This window comes from Trichosurus vulpecula, chromosome 1, assembly GCF_011100635.1.
Source record: "Trichosurus vulpecula isolate mTriVul1 chromosome 1, mTriVul1.pri, whole genome shotgun sequence".
In the NCBI taxonomy this organism is placed as follows: domain Eukaryota; kingdom Metazoa; phylum Chordata; class Mammalia; order Diprotodontia; family Phalangeridae; genus Trichosurus; species Trichosurus vulpecula.
This window is the reverse complement of record NC_050573.1, coordinates 437,886,520-437,910,122: the sequence shown is the minus strand read 5'-3', so window position 1 is coordinate 437,910,122 and position 23,603 is coordinate 437,886,520. Positions and strand designations below refer to the sequence as shown.

The 23,603-nt window shown below is 40.0% G+C and overlaps 1 protein-coding gene across 1 annotated transcript in view; it reads right to left on the bottom strand.

Moving 5' to 3' along the window:
* Positions 1-23,603, bottom strand: part of LHFPL2 (LHFPL tetraspan subfamily member 2) — a 243,455-nt gene that overhangs the window by 139,157 nt on the left and 80,695 nt on the right. The window contains exon 3 of the mRNA XM_036767049.1: positions 15,462-15,545. The gene's annotated coding sequence lies outside the window, so the exon portion shown is untranslated. The remainder of the gene's footprint in view (positions 1-15,461; positions 15,546-23,603) is intronic.

Genomic DNA, 23,603 nt, shown 5'->3' with positions numbered 1-23,603 from the left:
TTTTTTTAAGTACAAACACAACAACAAAAGGACTGAATATAGTTTCACTTAGGCGATTTTAAAAATTTTATTAACAGCCAAAACATTTAGCAGCAAATTCAATCGCACTCAGTGGAAAACAACTCACAGCTAGCTTAGTTGTTGGGGGCTTTTTTTTTTGTCTCCACCAAATTCTTCTGTTAGAAGGTATTGATGCCTCAGTGAAATCTCTGAAAAAAGAAATGTTTTCCTCAGAACCAATTCTGCCAATATATTAGTTCTGGTTTCTTTGCTTTTGTTCCCCTATTATTGAAGCCTAAACGGAAATAAGATAATTCTTCTTTAGAAACTGGCTTCCCACTCCACGATGCTAACTCAAATCCATTCATCCAATGAATATTTCACCTTGGTCAATATACCTTCCTTATCACTTCAACTGGAAAGAAAGTAAGTAGAAAGAGAAAATGAGTTAGAAATAAAATGTCTTATGTATTTGCATGCACCTTTTATGCTTGGAATAATGAAAGATTAGTAAAGGCATTAAAAACATCAGGGTAGCTACTCTGTTGTTTCCTCCAAAGAAAAGTCTAACAGAGGATGGGATAATACATTTCAGGTTGTAGGTCACTAGAACTCGACCTAGTGATCTGGGACCCTTTTGATCTTATCAGAGTTATCAACTTTTTGAATATATAAGTGAAATAGAGGGGAATTAACCACTTAGTATAAATTCCTATAAAGACAAACTAGCAGAAAAATAGGGCACTTAAAAACCCCCACCATAAAGATATCTTTCCTACATCCCCAGCAAAAAAATTAAAAAGGCCTTACTTTGACCTCTTCCATCCCTATCTCTTGGGAACCTCCCACAGCTTCCAAGAGTTCCCATCTCTAAGCCTACTTGCTCTTCTTACAGGTGCTTACAGGCCTATAAAGTGGTGTCTCTTTGAGGTCAGCTGGAGGAAGGGAAACCGGTTTGCCACTACGTGGTAGGAGTTAAACGTTGGATCTGATTTTGCAGATGGAGAAGTAGCTTGCCCCAGGGACACCAGGAATTCAACAGCCACTGAGAAATATGTTAACTGTGGTTTTGCTCACCACAAAGAACCTTTTCTTTGGTTTTTTTAATTTTTGTCATACTAGGCTCACGTTGGAGCCAGACTATTTTAAATCCTGCTGCAGACAATCTTTTTGAATTTTCCAGAGTTAACAGTTTCCCTCAGCATTGCAACCAACAATGTCTTTGCATTTAATGTCAGCAACTTCATCATTAGTAATGTAATATTTCTCGTCAAACACAATTCTTTGGGCATTATTTTTTTTAATACATTCAGTCAAGTCAGCTCCAAATTACTCCACATTGCCTGGTTTTTTGTTTTGTTTTGTTTTGTTTTTTTCAGAGGGGGTTTAGCCACAAGAGCGTCATCTTCTGATGAGGCCTAATTTCACAACTCCTAAATGACAACTTCTCTTCCTTCCTCCCTCCTACTCATTCCACAGTTTTTGCAGGCAATATTGTTAGATGGTACAACTGAGAGACACATTCTCCTCTAAAAGTTGAGGACACATATTAAGAAATTAAAGGACAGCAAAAAAGATTAGGAAGACTGTCTCCATTAGAATGTCAGCTCTCAGGGATGAGCCTTTGTTTCATTCTTTTGTATCCCTCACGCCAGCACAATTCTTGGCATATAGTAGGTGCTTAATAAATAAATGCTTGTTGCTTGCTTAATTCTAATGATCTCATCTTGAATTTGTACATTTTTCAAAGGAAGAAAATCTTTCTTCCTCTCTTCCTTCTTTTCTCTTTCTTTGTCCTCTTTCAAAACGTCTGCAGAACTACACGCCATGAAGGGAGTCTTCAAGAGATTGTCTGTGGCCTCCTGGAATTTTTCAATGAAACTTGAAGGGGATGTTTACCTGACCCCAAATGTTATCCTAAAGGAAACTCTGTTTTTAATTCTTTGAAATCTTCTCTTTCCCTTTTCTTGTCATGCCCGCTGGGAAAGAAAGCAAAGTACAGCTGTTGGCTTGACCTCAAATGGCAAACACCGAGATAATTGAGGTCTAATAGTTTCTCAAGAACACAGACAAAACCATAAAGGTATTCTTTGCCCTCTGGTGTGGTTCGTTTTTCTGGTGGATTGATGAAGAGGAAAGAAACAGCAACTAATTTTGTTGGTAACACAAAGGGGAAAAATGTGAACAATTCAAAGAAATGGGTTACCTTTAAAAGGAAACCAGGGAAGAGTGAGATCTATTAAGTGGAGGTGTGTGTGGGAAGATGGGGAAGGCTGTGACAACACTCATCTTTCCCATGAGTATTTACTGCCAGTTGGAGATTCCAGGTAAGAATGTCATGTGTGGCACAGAGTGTCTGGGAGCTGGATGTTACAGCCTGGGTAGACCAGGCACAGGTGGCTGCTGCCATGTTTATATCAAGTGATGGCTCAATAAAAGAAGGATGCTAGCAGCAAGTTTCTGGCAGCTTCTCCAATGGCTCCCTCTTTAAAGTCATCTTGGACAGGGTGTCTAGGCATATTTTAAACCTGGGTAACCTCATCCTAGGGATGGGGGGTGGGATAGAAGTTACAAATTCACCTTTCTACCAAGAAGCAGAGTGGCCTGGGCATCATGACCTAAATCTCCTTATGGTGTCACAGGAGGTTGGAGTTGCAGGACACCTTAGAGGTCATCTAGTCCAACATTTTCATTTTCTAAATGGGGAAGCTGAGGCATAGAGGGGTTAAGATCACATGGTCTCCTATCAACAATTCCTGGTGTTCTAGGAAATATCTCTCCAGGTTCATTCAGGAACAGCCTTACTCTACTGTCCCTTAAGTAGATATGGTCAAGAATATTGCTTCCCTAATTTATCCCAGTAGCCAAATCTCTAAACTATGTTCATAAATCTCCCATTCTTTCCTGTAAAAAGACTATAATTACTACTCAATCAACAAGGCTTTATAGTGCTTATGATGTGCCAGACACTGTGCTAAAGGAGGTGGGGGTGGGGTGGGAGTGGAGGGGAGAAGGAAGGCAGGGAGGGAGGGAAGGAAGAAAGGGAAAAAAGGGAAGAAGGTATAAAGGAAAGAAAAGACAGAGGGAAGAAAGCAAAGAGGACAGGAGGAAGGGAAGAGAAGGAGAGAAAGAAAAAGAAAGGAAGAAGGAAAGGGAGGAAAGGAAGGAGGGAAAGAAGAAAAGAAGGGAAAGGAGGGAAAGAAAGGAAAGGAAAGGAGGAGGGAAGTGAGAAAGAGAAGGAAAGAATGGAAGGAGGGAGGGAAGAAAGGAAGGAAGGAAAAAGAAAGGAAGGAGGAAAGGGAGGAAAGGAAGAGGAGAAAACAAATATTTATTAAGCATTTTATTGAGCACTTTAAAAATATCTTATTTGAAGACAAAGGGAAAAAACAACTATGGGCCATAGTACTCATTTATTCATTCAACAAATTTTTATTGAGCAACTACCACATACAAAGCACTCTGCCCAGTTCTGTGGGGAATACAGATATGCATAAGATAGAGTACCTCTATTCGAAAAGGCTACAGTGCGCCTACGGGGAACGTAAGCAATAAGTGCAGAAAAACCCTATGATACAATAAATAATAGGAGATGGGAGTTTTAGAGGCAAAACCGTTCAAGGTTACGGTCATACATCAGTTCGTAGTATATATTTGGGAAGGAAGTCAGTAGTAACAACAGGGAAGATAAACTGACTTTGACAGAGAAAGATGCAGAAACTTGCTAAGACAAAGTAAAAAGATCTCTTCTGTCTCAAGGTAGATGGTCTGGACACAGATTAGGTCTCATTTGTTCCTCTGACACCACTAGCCAGACTACTCAAATAGCGAGTGTCTTAGTCTAAAATCGCCATGGATTCCAGGAATAAAACGCTTATGGATAAATCACATGTAGCAGGGATGGCCCTAATCACTCAATACATATTTGTTGACTGATTAATTTCTGGGAGACTTTCCAAATGCTATCTGGAATCTAGTTTTGACGCTTCTGAAGAAATGTATTACACATATTTTTTATTCAACATAGAGCCCTCATACGCTAGTCGTTTCCCTCAGGTAGAATTTGGGGTGGAGAAAAATGATGATATAAATCAGGAACACATCACAAGGCGAATGAAACTGACCCGCGAATTGAGTTCTTCGGTCCATTGGGGTTTATCAGGATGAAGATGGCAGAAGTGAGGCCCTAGTGTACAAATCCATGTCCTTAATAAAAGCCATGAAGCAGAAGAGTACACACATGCCTTTACTGACCCTTTTAATAATCAAACAACAAATTACTGCTTCGTTCTTTCCTTTTTGGATCACTCAGTAAATAAATTTTTCTCCCTCTCTCATCATAAACCCAAGTGTAAAAGAATCCAAAATAAGGCGATTCTTTTTGTTTTGTTTTTTTCTTCCTCCAAATTTAATTTATAGATTCAGTGGGCAGGTTTTTGGCTTGGGTTTTTAAAGAAGCATTTTTTTTCTTTAAAAAAAAAACCCAAACTTTCCCTCTTAATATGTTAAATAACTCAGAAATAACTATCAGAAAACATGGATGGAAATCACATAGGATGTGTGGAAGTGTTCTTACCTGCACTAGTGAAGGGAGTTCCTACAACACGGCATCCCAGATTCCACAAAAATGTCTATCTAGAACAATTGGCCTAAACGAGCCCCTATACTTTGTGGCTCATTTAGGCGGGAGTATTGAAACACAGAATTTGATGTTAAAGGAGCAGCTAGTTGTATTAAGGACGTAAGTAGTTACAGAATTTTCTGAAAACGAGTAACAATAATTGCTAGCATTTATATAAATCTTTAAGGTTTGCAAATTGTTTTACAAATATTATTTCATACTTAAGACTCACAACCACCCTGGGAGTTACAGACTATTACGATCCCTACTTTACAGATGAGAAAACTGAGGCAAACAGAGGTTAAATGGCTTATCCAGAGTCACACAGCATTTGAGGCTGCAGTGGAACACAGGTCTCCCTGAATAGAGTGTCCAACATTCTATCCAGGGAGGCACCTAGCTGCCTCTGAAAGAAGACTGAAATGAAGTAAAACTGAGCTCAGTAGGCTCCCCAGGTTATTCTAAACAAAAGAATAGGAAGATCCCATAAACAAGCGCTTCCCAACAGAGAAGAGGCAAAAACAGCATGGCTTGATGAAAGAACATTAGGCTAACGAGATGGAGAATTTGGCTTCATTATTTCTCATTATTATTATTATCAACAAGAATATTTCACTTTCATAATGCTTCATTCAAAAACCCTGTGAGTAGAAAGTATGAGTATTATGCACCCATTTTACAGATAAAAGAAACTGAGATATAACATAACTTGTTTCTAGTCACCTAGAGAGTTAAGTGACTGAGTTGGGGCAGAAAGCCACGCTCACTAAATCTGGGCCTAAAGCTCTCGGCACTGCACCATGCTGACTCACAATCCTTTTATCATGCTGGTTCTTCTGGGCCAGCTTCCCTTGGAGTTAAACAAATACGTAGGCTTTAGTGTTATGATAGAGAAAGAGCATGAGACGAGAAGCTATCTGCATGAAGTACCCGAAGCTCCTTCCTTAGCATTTATACGACACTTTACACATGTCAACAGCTGATCCTCACAACCACGCGATTAAGTTAAAGGTTATTAGCCTTCTCATTATCCAGGTGAGGAAACTGAGGCAAACAGGGTCAAGTGACTTGCCCAGGGTCACACAGCTAGTAAGTGTCTGAGGCTACATCTGAACTCTAACCACCGTGCAACCTAGCTATTCATATTCAACTACCTAGCTGGGATAAAAGTGCTCCATGGACGGACACTAAATTTACTTTTACAGAAAATAAAGTAATATGAAAAAGAGAGAATAAGTGAGAACATGCTGAGAAAGTAAATACCATGAACAGTTTTGGGCCTTCAGAAGGAATTTTGGCATCCCACGCTCTCAGCCCAGGTGCCTCTGCGACTTGACAAGGGTGGGGGAAATCTCAGCAATGAACTTCAGATGGGGTGAGTGGGGGGTTGCAAAAGAAATAATGATGTGAGGGATTCAAAGGATGTTTTCCCAGGAGACTCACCCCTATCAGGACACAGTGGGAATTAGCTAAGTGGGTGTCCTTTTTATTTCACCAGGATAAAGAGCGGATGTTGATCCCTGGGAAACAGCACAACCACCTGTGAGTTCAAGTCTCAGGACCTTTAACAGCACTAAGAATGGGTGGAAATAAAATACATTTTATCTATGTCTTCAGGCATGCGGAGAGGAAAGAACAGATAACAAGAATGTTTATGCTGCTTTTAATATTCTATGGTATTTTTTATATTTGTGGTTGTTCAGTTGTTTTAGTCGTGTCCGAGTCTTTGTAACCCGATTTGGGGTTTTCTTGGCAAAGATACTGGAGTGGTTTGCTGTTTCCTTCTCCAGCTCATTGTACAGATGAGGAAACTGAGGCAAATAGAGTTAAGTGACTTTACCCAGGGTTACACAGCTAGTGTCTGAGGTCAGATTTGAACTAAGGTTTTCCTGGCTTCAGATCTAACCACCTAGCTGCCCAATTGTGATAAATACTGACTCTTTTAATCTTTACAACAACAAAATATTAGGGCAGTTTCCCATTACAGATAAGAAAATTGAGGCACCAAGAAATTAATAAACTTCCCTGAAGTCTATCAGTTACCTAGTCAGGAAGAGAGTTTAGCCTAGAACTCAGACCTCCTTTGCTTTCCCACCAGGGTTGGTTTCATTTGGCTTACCACAAAACCATGAAGTACTTGGAGTAACGAACAAGGTTCACTTGAGTTGCTGAATGTTCCAGTAGTGTAAAAACGTTGACTGTCCTGCTACTCATTAGGGTTTTAAGTGATACCATAGAGTCTGTTCAACATACATTCTTCCCTAACTAAAGAAGGGTGCATTACTCATCCCTATTCTCTTACATTTCTCTGCTCCCAACCAGAACTTAAGAAAAAAACGTGGGCTATCAAGTCTTAAAAGAGGCAGCCAGATTGTGCAGTGGATAGAGCACTAGGCTGGGAATCAGTTAATCCTGAGTTCAAATCAGACATTTACTAGCTTTGTGAGCCCTGATAAGCCATTTCACCCTGTTTGCCTCAGTTTCCTCATCTGTAAAATGAGCTGGAGAAGGAAATGGTGAACCCCTCCAACGTCTCTGCCAAGAAAAGTCCAAATAGGGTCACAAAAAGTTGGACACGAACGAACAAGAACATCAAGTCTTAAATTCCTTCTTCCTCTGCAGCTTAGATCTCTCTTCTTCATAAAAGTTGCATGAGTTGACACTCTATCTATGAAAAAGCTCTATAAACTTTTATTTCTGATATCAGGGGCTGGGTGAGAGTCTTCTATTTGTCTTCGTATTTCAAGAAATGAGCACGGTGCTTGGCACGTGTTATTGTTGGTCAGTTGTTTCAGTCATGTCCGATCACAGTCTTTGTGACCCCATTTGGGGTTTTCTTGGCAGAGATACTGGAGTGGTTTGCCATTTCCTTCTCTGGCTCATTTTACACATGAGAAAATTGAGGCAAACAGGGTGAAGTGACTTGCCCAGGCTCACACAGCTAGTAATCTGGTCTGAGGCCAGATTTCAACTCAGGTTTTCCTGACTCCAGGCCCAGCACTCTATCCACTGCACCACCTAGCTGCCTAGGCGCTTGGCACATAGTAGGTGCTTAAGAAATGTTTGTTGATTGATCTGCTATGTTCTCATCTGGGTGTACTTTAATTTTAAGAACATAATAAATATTCAATAAATTATTTTTTTAATTAAAGTCCCACATTCAAGGATTGAGCTGACTTATTTCTTTTGTTCCTTCAATTGGGTGACAGAAATGGAAAATACATGGCCAATATAACAAAATCCTCTCAGTTTTCCCCTTGAATAGGGAATGATCCTGCTATCCCAGCTAACCTGTTCTTCCTCCCATTTTGTCCAGTTGTTTCCGACTCTTTGTGACTCCATTTGAGGTTTTCTTGGCAAGAAAGTACACTGCAGTGGCTTGTCATTTCCTTCTCTGGCTCATTTTACAGATGAGGAAACTGAGGCAAACAGGGATAAGCGACTTGCCTAGAGTCACGAAGTTAATAAATGTGTAAGGCCAGATTTGTACTCATGAAGATGAATCTTCCTGATTCCAAGCCCAGTGCTCTATCCACTGAGCCAGCTAGATGTCCTCTGTTCCTCCCATACAATATACCATCTCCTATGTTCTTTGCACTAGCTGCTCTCTCCCTCCTTATCCCTTGTCTTAGTTTACCTAGATTTCTTCAAGACAGCTCAAATCCCACTTTCTGTAGGAGGCTTTTCCTGGTTTCCCTTATTCCTAGTGCCTTCCCTCCTGTGATTACCTTCTGTCTGTCCTGAGAAACATCTCTACATCTAGAGATCTTGTGTGAGACTAGTTATTTTTATGCTATCTCCCCCACTGGAATGGGCACTCCTGGAGATACCCTCCTCTGTATCCCCAGCACTTTGCACAGTGCCCAGAACCTGGTAAATGTTTTAATAAATGCTTGGCGACTGACATTTCTGACACACATTCATCACGTCACGCCCTGGCCACACTGACTGCTAGAAGCAGAGACTGAAATCTATAAAGCTGGGTTCACTTGAACTTTTGCTGGCAACTTTCAGCTGAAACGTCTGTTGCTCGGCCAATTCAAGGTGGTCACAGGGACTCACATTTTCCATAATCCCTTGGCTCTGTGCATGCTTCCTGGCAGAAGGAAGAGAAGCCAGGGGTAGTTCTATTCTTGAATAGCCAAAGGATGACAGTGTTAGACCCTGCAAAGTAACTGTTATAGCAGAATGTTCACCACTTTTAAGTGACTTTGAGGCCAAGAAGAAAAGACAGGACAAGAAAAGACTACCAGAAGATTCTTGCACAGCAAATCACAGTTTTTGCTTCTGCATCCCACACCTCTTGGACACAGGGACCCGAGCCTGAGTCCTAAATACTCTCTGTGTCCACATGTAAGCCATTATGGGTAACTTTGTTTGAAATTTAATTCCACATCTGCTGTTCTTCAGCCTTTGGAAATCTTATGAATTTCTCTGACAATTGTTTGCAAAAGCTATAATCATCAGCATCTGTAACAGGATCCCTGGGTATAGGGCAAAACATCACATGATTCTAAGAAGACTTTTGCCTAATGCTATTTGGTTGTTTCTTCTTCCTCCTTCTCCTCCTCCTCCCCTTCTCTCTCTCTCTCTCTCTCTCTCTCTCTCTCTCTCTCTCTCTCTCTCTCTCTCTCTCTCTCCCCTCTCTAACTCTCTCTCTGTCTCTTTCTCTATGCTGAAGACTCAATTTGCAAAGAAGTACTTAGTGGTTGAAGGAGACTAAAGGCTAAAAAGCTATAGAGGTGCCTTGATCCATAAGCTTCTGAAAGTTCTCAGGGTTCCAGGGTCCTAGAAGACTAGGATTTAAAACCTGAGGGGGCCGGGCCTGTACAATCATACAGTCCATCCCTTCTAAGAAACAGCCAAGGCTGTCTGGCAGGTGAGTCTCTTTGTTTGTTCAGCAGCCTTTCCTGATAGTCCAAGAGTTGAGAGAAGACAGACATTTATGTAAAGGGTGGCCAGGCTCTTTACATATCTCATCTCGTTTGATCCTTACAACAACAACCTTGTAAAGTAGGGGGAGAGGAAGAAGGGAATAAATATATTTACATAGTGCCTACTGTGTGCCAGGCACTGTGCCAAGTGAATTTACAAATGTGACTTCATTTGATTCTCACAACCACCCTGGGAGGTAGGTTCTATTGCTATCTCCGTTTTCCAGATGAGGAAACTGAGGCAAACAGATTTGCCCAGGGTCACAAGTACCTGAGGCTGGATTTGATCTCAAGGTCTTCCTAACTCCAGGCCCCGTGCTCTGTGCACTACGGCCCCACCTAGCTGCCTCTAGATAGCTCGGCAGTCATGCCTAGACTTTAAACCCCATGACCCTAAACCACACCACGCCAGAGATCTTTGTATCTTGGCCCTGGAGAGACTCTGTGGTTTGGTGATTGAAAGATAAGCTGGAAACCCAGGTTCTGAAAGTCCCAGCCCTGACTTTGTTGCAACCCGTGACCTTGGACAAGATGAGCTAACTTTCCTCTGCCTCCATTCAATGTTAAATTAATGTTAGACTGATTTCACTATTCCACTGTTTTCTAGGCGTGAAAGCCTCAAAATCTCCCTTTGCTTCTCTCCAAAGCGGATAAAGCCCTGGGCCTGGAATCAGGAAGACCTGAGTTCAAATCCAGCCACAGTCCAGACCCTGGGCAAGTCACTTAACCTTTGATTGTCTCTGTTTCCTCATCTGTAAAAACGGGGATAACAAGAGCGCCTTCCCTCCCAGGGTTGTTGTAAGGATTAAACGAGATAAAAGTTGTGAAACTCTTCACTTCACCTCTGTTTGCCTCAGTTTTCTCTTCTGTAAAATAAGGAAAATAACAGCACCTACCTCCGAGGGCTCCGAGGAGATAATATTTGTAAATGCACTTGGCACGGTGCCTGTAGTGAGTGTTATTACATATTATATAAATTATTAGACATTACATCTATATATTATATATCTAGTATCTATATATTAGATGGTATATAAATGTTAGTTGTCGCTGTGGTTATTTGCTTAAGGAATGTGACAACAGCCACAGAGGGGCCCCTGAGAGTGGAAAAAGCAAAGCCGTGCTTGAGGGGTGCCCATCTAGAGACTCTAAGTCCCAGATGTGCAACTAACAACCTTTGTGACACCTCAGTTTCCTCCCTTGTGCCCCACAGAGACACCGAGTGGAACAAAATCATCCGTAAAAGTTCTTTTGAAAAAATACAGAACAATGAGGTTGTGTTATCATCCTCACCCTCACCAGGTCCCCTTCCTGTCTTAGATATTCTGCTTTCTGGCGGCAATTGAGCTAAGCGGTTCTCATGGTGCAAGACCTCCTCCGGGAGATCAGGGAGTCATTCGGCTTAATGGAATAAGCTGGCCACTTCCGTGGCCGGTGACTGGAAAAGAGCCTCTCCTCTCTCCATCATCCCCCCCTCCTCACCTTTAAATCCCTCAACTGATTAAGCTGTACCGAGGAAATGACTTTGTCACCCAGGAGTGTCTGGTTTACACAGAGTATGGTTTCAATGCCAATCTTTAAAATAACTGCCATTCTGTTTAATTTAAGCCTGTAAGTCATTCAAATACCCATCTCTCTAGTGTCCATGAAAGAAAGAGATCCCTGTTCCTAGAGGATCTGTTTGTTTTACAATCCACAGGAGCAAAGAATCTAAATCTAGAAAAAGACCACAGTTCTAGATCAAGAAATATAATCTAGATCTAGAACTAGAAGAAGCCTGTGAGGTCATCTTGCCCAACCCTTCCCCCCTACCTTTTTTTTTTAATAGATAAAGAGGCTGAAACCCAGGGAGATGAAGTCACTTGCCCTGGGTCACACAATCACCCAGTGAGGGAGCCAGCATTCAAACTCAAGTCTTACCATCCCAAAGTCAGTGAGTTTTCCATTACACTATGTGGCCTTCAGATTAAAAAGCTTCCTGGAATTTTCCTTAGAGCTGCAGAATTTAAATGTCACTGATATGTGCCAATTTAGAATACCAAGGTCTTGTGGACTGACAGCCTGGGATAGTGGGAACTTGGAAGCTTGCTGGTCTAGGAATAATGAGGACCCTGACATGGGCCAGCTGGTGTGACCTTGGGCAGCTCCTTGACCTCTCTGGGCCTCAAGTTCTTTATCTGTGATCTGAAGTGCTTGGTATATATGTTTCCTTTATACTTCAAACATTTATTCATTAATACACTTTAAAAAGAACATTTCAAAAGTCTAAGATGCTTGGCTTAATCATCTACAATGGAAAAAAGCAGATGAAAAATGTGTACTGTTCAGACAATTAAGGTATATTCAGGCATATTAAGGTATGACTAAGAGAAAAAGCACTTACTAAGTGCTTACTACGGGACAAGAATAAGTGAAGCTCTGAGGATGCAAATGCAAAAGTGAGAAGGTTCTGACCTCAAGGAATTTACATTTCAATGGGGGAGATAAGACACACACAGATAGATAGATTGACAGATAGATCAATTGATCGATAGATGCATTGATCAACAGATGGAGAGATGGATGGATAGATATGGATAGAAATGATGCATTGATAGAAATGGATCGATAGATATGATAAGTAGATATATATGGATAGGGAGAGAGATACAGATAGATAGATAGACAGATAGATAGATAGATAGATAGATAGATGATAGATATGGGTAGAAATGATATATTTATAGAGATGGATAGATAGATATGATAAGTAGATATATATGGATAAGGAGAGAGATACAGATAGACAGATAGATAGATAGATAGATAGATAGATAGATATGGATAGGGAAAGAGAGACACAGATAGATGGATAGATAGATATGGATAGAGACAAAGAGACGAATAGATGTGGAAAATAGCTATATTGCATTTGGAAGTTCTGGGTTGCCTTCAATGATCACAAACTACTCAATTTTTTTTCTTTAGCAGCAGTATTTTCAAAGTGGTGCTATATGCCTACAATCAATCAAAGGTAGAGCCCTTATTACAAAGGGCAACGGAAAGATGCACACCTAAGTAGGTTGCAAAGTATTACCTTTGATAACTGGCATGATATGAGCATCTAGGACATGACACTGGCTAGTGATAGGAAACAACAGGTGAACAACCTGAGTGACACATAGCTTTAAGAGATTAAAAGAATCGTTTCTTTGGGTGGATTCTCTATAAAGGTTTTATGTAAAGAAAGGGAAAAAGTCAAGAGTGGGTAAATACTAGGAAAACAACATAATTAATCATATTGAAAATAAAACCCATGATTATTTCAGTTGGGATTGGGGCAAGACTCGTGATTTCATTGGTAAAGGGAACTATGAGACAAAGAAATTCCCTCTGTCAATGTAGGTTAGCACCTTCGGCACCTTCTTTGAAATTTACAGTCAGGGAGAACTGTCTAGAGCATTAATAGAAGGAAGAACAGTAATAGTATTTATATTGTGCTTTAAGGTTTGCAAAGCACTTTACAAAATATTATCTAATCTGATCCTTTTAACAACCTGGGGAGGTAGGTGCTATTATTATCCTTACTTTATTTTATAGATAAGAAAACCGAGGTAATAGAAGTTAAGTGACTTGCCCAGGGTCACACAGTTAGTAAACATGTGAAGCTGGATTTAAAATTGGGTCTTCCTAATTCCAAGTCTAGCGCTCTATTCACTTTGATGCCTACCTGCCTAGAACTAAGAGTTTAAGTTATTTGCCTAGATTCACAAAGCTACTATGTGTTAGAGGTGACACTTGAACCCAAGACTTCCTAGTTTGAGTCCCAGCTCTATATCCATTGTGCCATGTTGCCCCTTATTATATCAACAGATTCAGAAAGTCTTTGACAAGGTACATGCACTTTTATGATAAAAACCCTACAAAGCATTAAGCACAGAAGGACCACTTTAAATTATAACAAAAGCAAATGTCTATAACTGAAAGCTAGCATTATTTTCAAGGGCAAAACACTAGATTTTCTGATAAATTGAAGCATAAAGCAAGGAAATCCCCTTTCTATATTAACAGAGTTCTAGAAATGTTAGTGATAGCAAGAAGAGCAAGAAATTAAAAGAAAAACATGAATTGTGTGGGATAAAAAGTAGAGGGAGGAGCCATAAATGCCCAACTACAAAATGCAATAAAGTGAAATCTAAGGTGATTTGATATCCTCACAAAATTTGATTATACCCCTTCTATTATAAGATAGTAAGAAAGAAAAGAGGCACATGCAATAGTCTTTAAAAGAAGAGTTAATGTTTCATTATATTTCACTTTGGAAAAGCCAAGGGTAACATTTTACTAAGAACATTCAACTAGTAATGAGAAAATGTGGGCAATAATTTTATACGTTTATATATATGTATATATATATTCCCCCACCCACCCAGTGGAAGAGTCCCTTTGAATCAATGCATTCATTCACATTTCATAAGTTCTTGATATGAGATCAGGTACAAAGTACAGATAAAAGGATTAATTGGTTAGATGACCAGAATAGAATCCTGTTTCTTTATCTTCTACCTTCAAACATACATTTAATGGTATTTGGGGCTGTATTTTGCAAAGGTGCTGATTAATTATTTTTATCCTGATTTTAATAAGATTTTCTATACTTACTTGTGTTGTCAAAAAAGGACATTTTAAAGGGTACAAATTTATACTGTCCTCAATATTTTTAAAAATCCTAGACAGAAACTTCTACATTCACTGAAGTATTCTTCCTCAAATTATTTAGAAAAACAGTTATCAAACCTCTGGTAGATTGTCCCCTTTCTTAAAAAGAAGAATAAATCAACGCAGATTAAAAGATTTATCCAGGTTCACAGGGTTGTAAAATAAGCTTTTTTTTGTCTTCTTGGGACTCTTTAATTTTTCAAATTGTTCTTATGATCAGAAAATCTATCACAAGAAATCTAAATGTCTCCTCCATTCACTGGGGCCCCCTGACATCCTACCTGTGAGATGAGTACATCTGACATCTCTGAGAACAAGCAGATTGGTTGCCTTTTGTGTCTTTCTAGGCATTTATTTCCTTGCTCTCACCTCCTACTGCATTTAATGGGCTGGCAGAGTAGGAGGCAAAAGAAACCCGATATGCCACTTCTACAAAATCACCCACCCACAGAGCCATTGCCCACACAGTAAGATAGTCACATTGATTTATAAGAATGCATGCATTTTAAAAGTAAAATAAAAGACCAATATATATCCCATAAACCACAGATCATGGGAATATATAGCCCAAAGCTCAAATGAAATGCAGAGAAATGAGTGACTAACTTGACCTTCACATTTTTCCCCTACAGCTTTTGGAATAGTTTATAGTTTCTTTATCTTTATTAGGGCATTTTCATCATCACATTAATGATTCATTAAACAAAAGGCTTACCAAAAAGTTTACATTTGGAAATAAACTTTAGCTTCTAAATCTCTAACAGCAAAGGCGAGCCCTGATTTGCCACTGCTCCTCACTGAAATCTTCAAGGAAATTAAAGCAGTAAAGTTGGGAAACCATAGTAGAAATGTAGGATGAAAGTGGAACATCCAGATTCATTCCAAGAGATCAGCTCAATAAAAATGTGGCTTTATCTCTCTCTTCCTTTATTGCCCTGTAATCCTTCAAATGATCCTTCCCACAACCCCACCCCTTATGGCTTAGAACTCATGTCTTTAAAACTATGCTTTTTTGGTGCCAAGCACTTTGTTAGTACAAAGTATTCTGGTGTGTAAGTGATTCAAGCAGAAATCAGTGGAGACCTTGTACAAGTAAAACACAGAACAAGGAGGAGATGGGCAGAGTTTGTCAGCTGGGGCAAGAAATAAGCAAGATGTACAGGCTTAAGATGAAGATGGAAAAGAAAAGAGAGTAGGGCTACTTCTCCTACCTTTTAACCAAACATGAACCGTAGGGATGAATTTATGTTTGATGGGAGACACTTTACTTTTCTTGGTCTCAGTTGTTTCCTTATCTGAAAAATGAAACGGTTACATTAGACGATTTCTAAAATTCCTTAGAAGCAGCTCAGTGGCTCAGTGGATACATATATCATTGGGCCTAGAGTCAGGAAGACCGGAGTTCAAATCTCAGACACTTACTAGTTGTGTGACCCTGGGCCAGTCATTTAACCTCTGTTTGCCTTAATACACTGGAGAAGGAAATGACAAACCACTCCAGTATTGTTGCCAAGAAAATCCCATGGATAGCATTGACGTGCTATGGTCATACATGACTGAACAACAACAAAAGTTTTCTTATACCTTTAAATCTAGGGTCTTATGAATGTCTCGCTTTGAGCTTGAGAGAAGCTTAGCTTCAGGATGATTTCTGGAAAGCAGTTGTCTCTTTCCCATCACTTGCTCTTGGAGATCCAGACATAGCTCTGGACAATGATCAGGAACACACACTTTGGATTTAGTAAGATACAGAATGTTCATTCCAACGGACAGCTCAGACTTTCAGTAATGCCTCTAACAAAAATGTTAAGACGTGGGGCAGGGGAACTCAGGCAGGGATTTGAGAAGAGATGAGGTGGGTCCAGATCGGGTAAAATTTCTGTTACAGCTACTCCGGAAGGGCACCAAAAAACTCCTTGCACAAAGGAACAAGAAGATTAATGGCTCAGACTAAGGAAAGGAAGCTTAGGGCAAATCTATAACAAAGTTTGTTCAAGGAATACTCATCTTTACAAAGCTTAACTTGGTAATAACACAAAGTCAGTAATACCTTGGTTTTCATTTGCTGTATGATTTATATTTCTCTATTCCGCCACCCCTGGGGTAGAAGGTTTTCCTTTCTTCCTCCCTTCCATTCCACTCCCCCTCCACACCAAAAGTATTTCAAAATTATGTACTGTAATAGCTTGATTATTTTGGACAGTCTCCCCTTTATTAAGTCACATTCTGATCTGTACCAAGTAATAAATCATTATACTTTAGACTTATAAAAATCCACATAAACAGACACACATTCTCCTGAATTATTACTATCGTCATTATTCTTTTTTTAAATGCTTTATTGATGCCTTTTGTCTTTACGTCACATTTTCCTGCATCATTCAGGCATCCAAGTTGTACTTCTGGCAATTCTAAACCTTCGATGCTCCACAAATAAAAGTGCCCTCATAATGGACTACATTCCCAAGTCCCAAATGTGTCATGAGAGCTAAATCACCATGCAGTTTATACTCCTGATTTTGGCAGTCACTGGGTTTGCACATAATCACTGTCACTAACTGTTTTCAGTTGGGCACAGGTTTTCAATAACAAGGTTGTGTCCCTGCCAATTCCCAACATTAATATGGGAAATAAGACAGAGAAGCCCAAAGAGGCAAGTATATAACTTCCTTTCCTCTGGTATGTATATGCAGGCCTATAGGAGCACCTCCTTTGAGTAAAGGGCATGACAAGCCAACCACTCTTCTCTGGCACAGAAATGAGTTTGATGTACATTGGAGCCTACAGCAGGAAGGGCCAGCTTTGGTCCGGGTGGGATGAAGATGAATGAGTATTGCAGAGACCATGTTCTGAAAACACAAAAGGGATACAACGAAGGGCACTGAGGACTTGAAGGCCCTGGGAGAGGCTTCCTGTCCTGCACTGGTCTTCCGGGGATGTTTTACCAGCTTGAGAAGGGGCCCAAGATCAAAGGAGGCAGAAAGATCCAGCAGCCAACTGTACTCATATCTCTTTCTCTACATTTGCTCTTTTCATATGATCATGTTTATCTCTAAATCATATTTTTAAGGGCCTAATACATTGCTACATAGGTCCAGACTCCTTTTTCCAGGAATCTAATAATTTAAGACAGAAATGTCAAACACAAGGCCTGTGGGCCCACCATACTCCTGAATGCAGCCCAAACCAGATTAAAGTGTAACTGGGAAATATTCAACAAAATCAATAAAGATATGATAAAACCTAGGTAATATTATATTTTAAAACCAAGCCAATATGCAGCCCACAGGGATCTTTGTGTACCGATTAGAGGCCCTATCTTCTATTTGAGTTCATCACCACTGACCTAAGACACAATGAAGTGCATATATAAGCACTGAACAAATGGATGGCAGAATAATGATGGCATGATTAGGTGGTGAGGTATTTACTACATATAAAGTACAGTTTAAGAGTAAATGCATTGTAGGGGAGATGTACCCAATTAAAGAAAGACATGGAAGGTCCATGACCAACTTTGGGTCTGGCCATGGAGACCACCAAGTCAAATAGACACTCCTTCATTTGCGGTCACAGCCTGGCAATTAACAAATTTGCAAAGCTCCTTTTGATACAGTGGGAAGGTAACCAGGCTATGAATCAGAAGACTGGTTCAGGCCTAAGTCTGCCATTAACTCAAGTATATGAACTTGGGCAAGTTACTTTCTGGTTCTAGGTCTTATGTTCCTCATCTATAAAATAAAAATGGATGGACTAAGTGATCTCTGAGATCTCTTCCAGCTTCAACATTCTATGAATCTAGATTCTACCTCTTCTCAAGTACCACAAGGCCACTTATGGCGCCATTCAGAATAAAGTAAGGAGGTAGATGGAAGGGGATTAGTGGAATGATGTTGAGATCCATTCATTAATTTTTTCATTTGTTCAACAACCATTTAAGCCTCTACTATGTGCAAAGCACCATGTACTAGATAAACTAGAAACATAACTAAAATGATCCTTACTTTCCCTCATGAAGCTTATAGCCTAGGAAGGGATACACACACACACACACACACACACACACACACACACACACACTCACACACATATATACACACACACACATATACACATCTATATGTATGTATATATATGTACACACACACACACATATATGTATATATATGAGATATTTTACAAATATGCAATAAATGGGCAGTGGAGCCTAGTAGATAGAGGAAATGGCCTTAGTAGTCAGAGCAGAAGGGATGCTAGTTTGTATTGCTAGAAAGAGTTTTCCCATTTCTTATCTATGTTCAGATTAGAAAATATAAAAAAAACTGTAACATACAACAGAGTATGATAAGAGAAGGAGGTACAAAGTACTTTGTAAGACAGAAAGCATCATAGATCGCTTCTGACTGGGGAGATAAGGGAAGACAGACTTGGACATGATGTTTAGGTCTTGAAGGATGAGTAGGATTTCAACAGGCAGAGATACTAGGGGAGGACATATCTTCAAGGTAAAATACCTGAGAAATGAAGATTTTCTTTTCGTTTGGGTGCAAGGAAGCTTATTAGGCATGGATTTTGAAATGGCAGGAGGCAGCCATGTACTTATAATAGGCAGCTGTCTCTGCCTCATTTATTTTGCTGCTTTAAATCTTCCTGGGAATCGCTTCTCTTCACCCAGTTAAAAGACCACAGTCTCAAACCATCATCTGCCATGCTGATTACTATCAATCTAACACGTTAACGAAAATACAGAAGCAATAAAAAGAATACAAGGTGAAAGGCACACGACAGTAAAGTCTAGGCCAGGGTTGCACTCAGCTTTTAAATATTGTTTCAGTAGAGGCTCTACAACTTTTCCTAAGTGCTCCTATGTACGCTGACATTTAGATGCCAAGACCCTAGAGAGGAATGAATTCATTCATCAGAGACATATTTTACTTAAGACTTTCATGATAAGAGAAAATCTGTGAAAAGTTAATAGGTTATATAATATACTCATCTTTGATTCTTGAAAACCAAACAATTCATGATTGCTAAGTGCATATGTCGTAGTCTCTGTGGTGGAGTCGGTTAGTGAGCTCAGCTGTTAACCAAAAGGTTGGTGGTTTGAGTTCACACAGAGATGTTCTATTGGGCATCGAGGTGGTGCAAGGGATAGAGTCCTGGGCCTGGAATCAGGAAGATTCATCTTCCTGAGTTCAAATCTAGCCTCAGACACTTGGTAGCTGTGTCACCCAGGGCAAGTAATTTAACCTTGGTTGCCTCAGTTTCCTTGTCTGTAAAATGATCCGGAGAAGGAAAAGGCAAATCACTCCAGTATCTTTGCCAAGAAAACCCCAAACAGGGTCACAAAGAGTTGGAAACAACTGAACAACAACAACAAATTATATATAAATCTAAGGAGAGATTCCAAAACCCTAAGAAAAATTTTGAATTGCATGTTTCACTTCACAACCTTCAAAGAAAAGCATCTGACTGAATTGTTAAACTTTCTAAAGGTGCTGAAGCATGGTTGGGGTTTTCTTTGTGGGGGCAGGAGGGAGGTGTGAAGAGAGCCAACCAGCTCGTCCAGCTTCTGAACAAACTACTATCTTTATGGAGATTTCATAGCCAGAATGTTTTAGTCACATTAGATTAAGCAAGAAGAATCTATGTGGCCCTTAATCTATTGACTGATGGGTGTTTTCCAGGACTTCTTCAAAGTGGGTTCTAATAGAAAACTAAGCCCCAGATACTAGAATTCTCCTTTCTGACGACTCAACTGTATTTTCAAAGCTGGCTTTTTCATTTTTCTTTCAGATCACTTCAAATATCAAAGAGCAAACCGAACATCTGAAATAATGAGTCATTTTGGGCTGGAAATAAGCATCAGGTCAAATACAGTTTAAGCCACTTTTATGCCAAAAAAAAAAAAAAGACTCAGACAGCCCCAATACAATGGACAGACAGGCCTGTGACATTAGTTCACCTTCTGATTCCATTGTAGTAGATGTTTTAAACATATGTTTGGCCCTTACACCGGGTTAGCACATATTAATAAAAAAAAAACTGTATGGTCAATCTCCAGCAATTCAGGAAATCCAAGGCAGCAAGTCTTTTCTCTCAAATCTTTGCCTCTGGGGACATTTCACTATTCCTGAGCATTTTAGATGGTAGGGAAAGTAAGAGGTAGAATTAGGGGATGAAAGTTTTGATGTCAGATGGAGAGAAGAGCTGTCCTATTGCTCCCTATTTATTGGCCTCTGATCCAATGGTTATACCTTATTTCTGACTGGTAAATAGGATGATCAGTCTCCCTCCCAGCAGCCACTTAGAACAGTGTATCTTTAGAACAAAGGCAAGCAATTTAAAATATTCCTTATCAGCTATATTGGATTGCATGCCATCTTGGGGAGGGGAAGGGAGGGAGGTGGAGAAAATTTAAAACTTATGGAAGTGAATGCTGAAAACTAAAAATAAATAAATTAATTTATAAAAACAATATTCCTTATCAGAGTATCCATCATTGGACTCCTTTGCTAATCAAGGCCTTCCCTTCTGGGTGGGATGTTGGTTTTTAGACCAACTTAGACTCCATTCCTAGTTTACATGTCTATATTTTGCATTTTCTTCCTACCAAAGTAGAATTTGTTTGGCCTGCACTGGCAATCTTTAGCATTAGATGCGTCTGTATTAGAAAAGTTGACTTTGTGAATCTTGGAAATAGGCTGGAAATGAAACCTTGAGCCAGTCAGAATCCCAACTGCTTGTGGGAAGCCTGAGGAAACATCTCACAATTGCCTCACCTGAGTTACTGGTTTATATTCGGAGGTACTTGCCAACCCAAATGTTTCATGTTTATATTCAGTGATTTAACTTTCTTCTCTTTCACATGAACCTTAATTCTCCGGAGCTGTTGGCAAATAAGCAACTATATGTAGAGCCATGCAGACACCAGTGTAGGTTAACCTTTTAAGCTATAGGTCCTTAAGTTGAGGTTTCCAATAGATAATTTTCTAAAATGTACTTTATACATCCTTGCGTTCTTCAACAGAGTAAATGTCAGTATGTCAAGGATTCCTGACTTTGCAGTGTGAGAGCTGCCACAGATTGTAATCCATCTATAAATTAATGGATAAGTCTTAGTTGCCTGAGGCTCAGACAGGATAAGTTCCTTATATTTATAGTCATAAAGCTAATGGGTGTCAGAGGCAGAATTTGAACCCAGTTTTTCCTGAATCCAAATCTAACAGTCTATTTTCTCCTGGCCTAAACACAACCTTTTTTTTTTTTTTATTCAGACCTGTGATTTCATTGGTCTAGAGAATATCCAGAAAGGCAAAACTCCCTTCGTCCATACAGATAAGCAAGTGTTTAGCACTTTAGAGCTGAGTGAGTTGCCTAGGACCCTGAGAGGTTGATAATTTGTCCAGGGTTACATAGTCAGAATGTGTCAGAGATAAGACTTGAACTGGGCAGCTGTGTGGTACAGGGGATAGAGTGCCAGGCCCAGAGTCAGGAAAACCCATCTTCCTGAGCTCAAATGTGGCCTCAGACACTTGCTAGCTGTGTGACCCTGGGCAAGTCACTTAACCCTGCTTGCCTCAGTTTCCTCATATGTAAAATGAGCCAGGGAAGAAAATGGCAAACCACTTCAGTATCTCTGCTAAGAAAACCTCAAACGGGGTCATGAAGAGTCAGACATGACTGAACTAACAACAACAAAAGAACTTGAGCTACAGGCCCATCTTTGCACATGTGGACATATACATGTGCATAAGAGCTAAATGTGGTGTAGTGAACTGACAGCCAGCTCAAAGCCAGCAGATCCTAGATTTCAGTCCTGGCTATGGACTTATTACAGACTAATTATGGAGCCTTGGGAGAGCTCCTAAGCCCTTCAATGCCCTTGGCAAGTGTTTAAAACTAGAAGCAGCAGAATAGCTGATCAGGACTGATAAAGGGTGTTTTCTCACTAGGAACTCCTAGTACCAATGAGATCACAGGGTCATTGTGGTTATTCAAAATAGTATATTAATGAGACTAATTTAATATTTCCTCGATGACTCATAATCGGCACCATGAACACCAGGTTACTATAATATACAGAAGATCTATGGGCAATGACACAGTGGATACAGTACTGGGGCTGGGGTCAGGAAAACCTGAATTAAAATTCTGGCCTCAGACACTTACTAGCTATGTGACCCTGGGCAAGCCACTTAACCCCATTTGCCTCGGTTTCCTCATCTGTCAGATCAGCTGGAGAAGGAAACGGCAAACTACTCCAGTATCTCTGCCAAGAAAACCCCGAATGGGGTCACAGAGAGTTGGATACAACTGAACTGACTCAACAACAACTAAAGATCTAACTAGTGAAGCAAACATAGGTTATAAGAGAGGCAGAGGCAGAGTCAGTGCCAGGTAATGTAGGGAATGTTGGCTGTGAAGGCAGAGGGCTTTGGTTTGAACCCTTTGCTCTCCTGTTTAATAGTGGTGGCCTTGGAAAAGTTGATCTCACTGAGCTTTGGTTTCTATACAAGCACATATGTAAATACATATAGAATAAATACAAAATACCCAGGAGGTAGGTAAATATAAGATAGTAAACCCTTAAGTATTTATTAAATGCTTACTATATGCTAGGCGCAGGGTTGGGGGTGGGGGGAGATACCAAGTTCTATTTGGGGGCATGTTAGAAGCTTGCTTCCTTTGAATACTTTAGGAGGTAAGTTCCCTGGTTCTAGCTCTAAATCTATAATTTTATGAATTATGTATGCCTTTAAAGCATACAACTTTGAAGCCAGCACCTTGCCAGGCAGGGGCCTGAGCCTTCCCTAAATTTATGCCTGGCTGCCTAAACCAGCTCTGGAGAGGAAATAGCTTCAGGGCATTCCTGGTGGTTCAGTGAGCATTCCAAAGCTTGAGGCTGACCTAGTACCGAACCTACATCTAGGCCAGCAGAAAAAGCAGCCTCAGGGCATTCAGGGTCCCTCAGGTACCAGTGGCCACAGCCAAGTGGTAAGAGAAGGATCTAAATAGGGAAAATCCAGAAAGAGTCTTCATTAAAACACTTAAATTACCCATTTATTTTTCAGTCCTGGAATTTAGGTTATATACTTCTTCGAGCTCCAGTATTCTCTGGTTCTATAATCAAGGTCTGATCCCAACCAAAGCTGGATTAAGAAAGCATAAGGATACAAGCTTGCTTATCAGTTTAATTATGATAGGGAGGTAGAGCCTCAGAGACGGAATAGACAGGATTTAAGAGTTTTAGCTTCTGTTTGAAAAGGCCTAGACTTTGAGGAACCATGAGTCTTGCCTTCATCACTCAAAAGATAAGAAGGGAAGAGAATTCTCAGAGATTTTGATCTCAG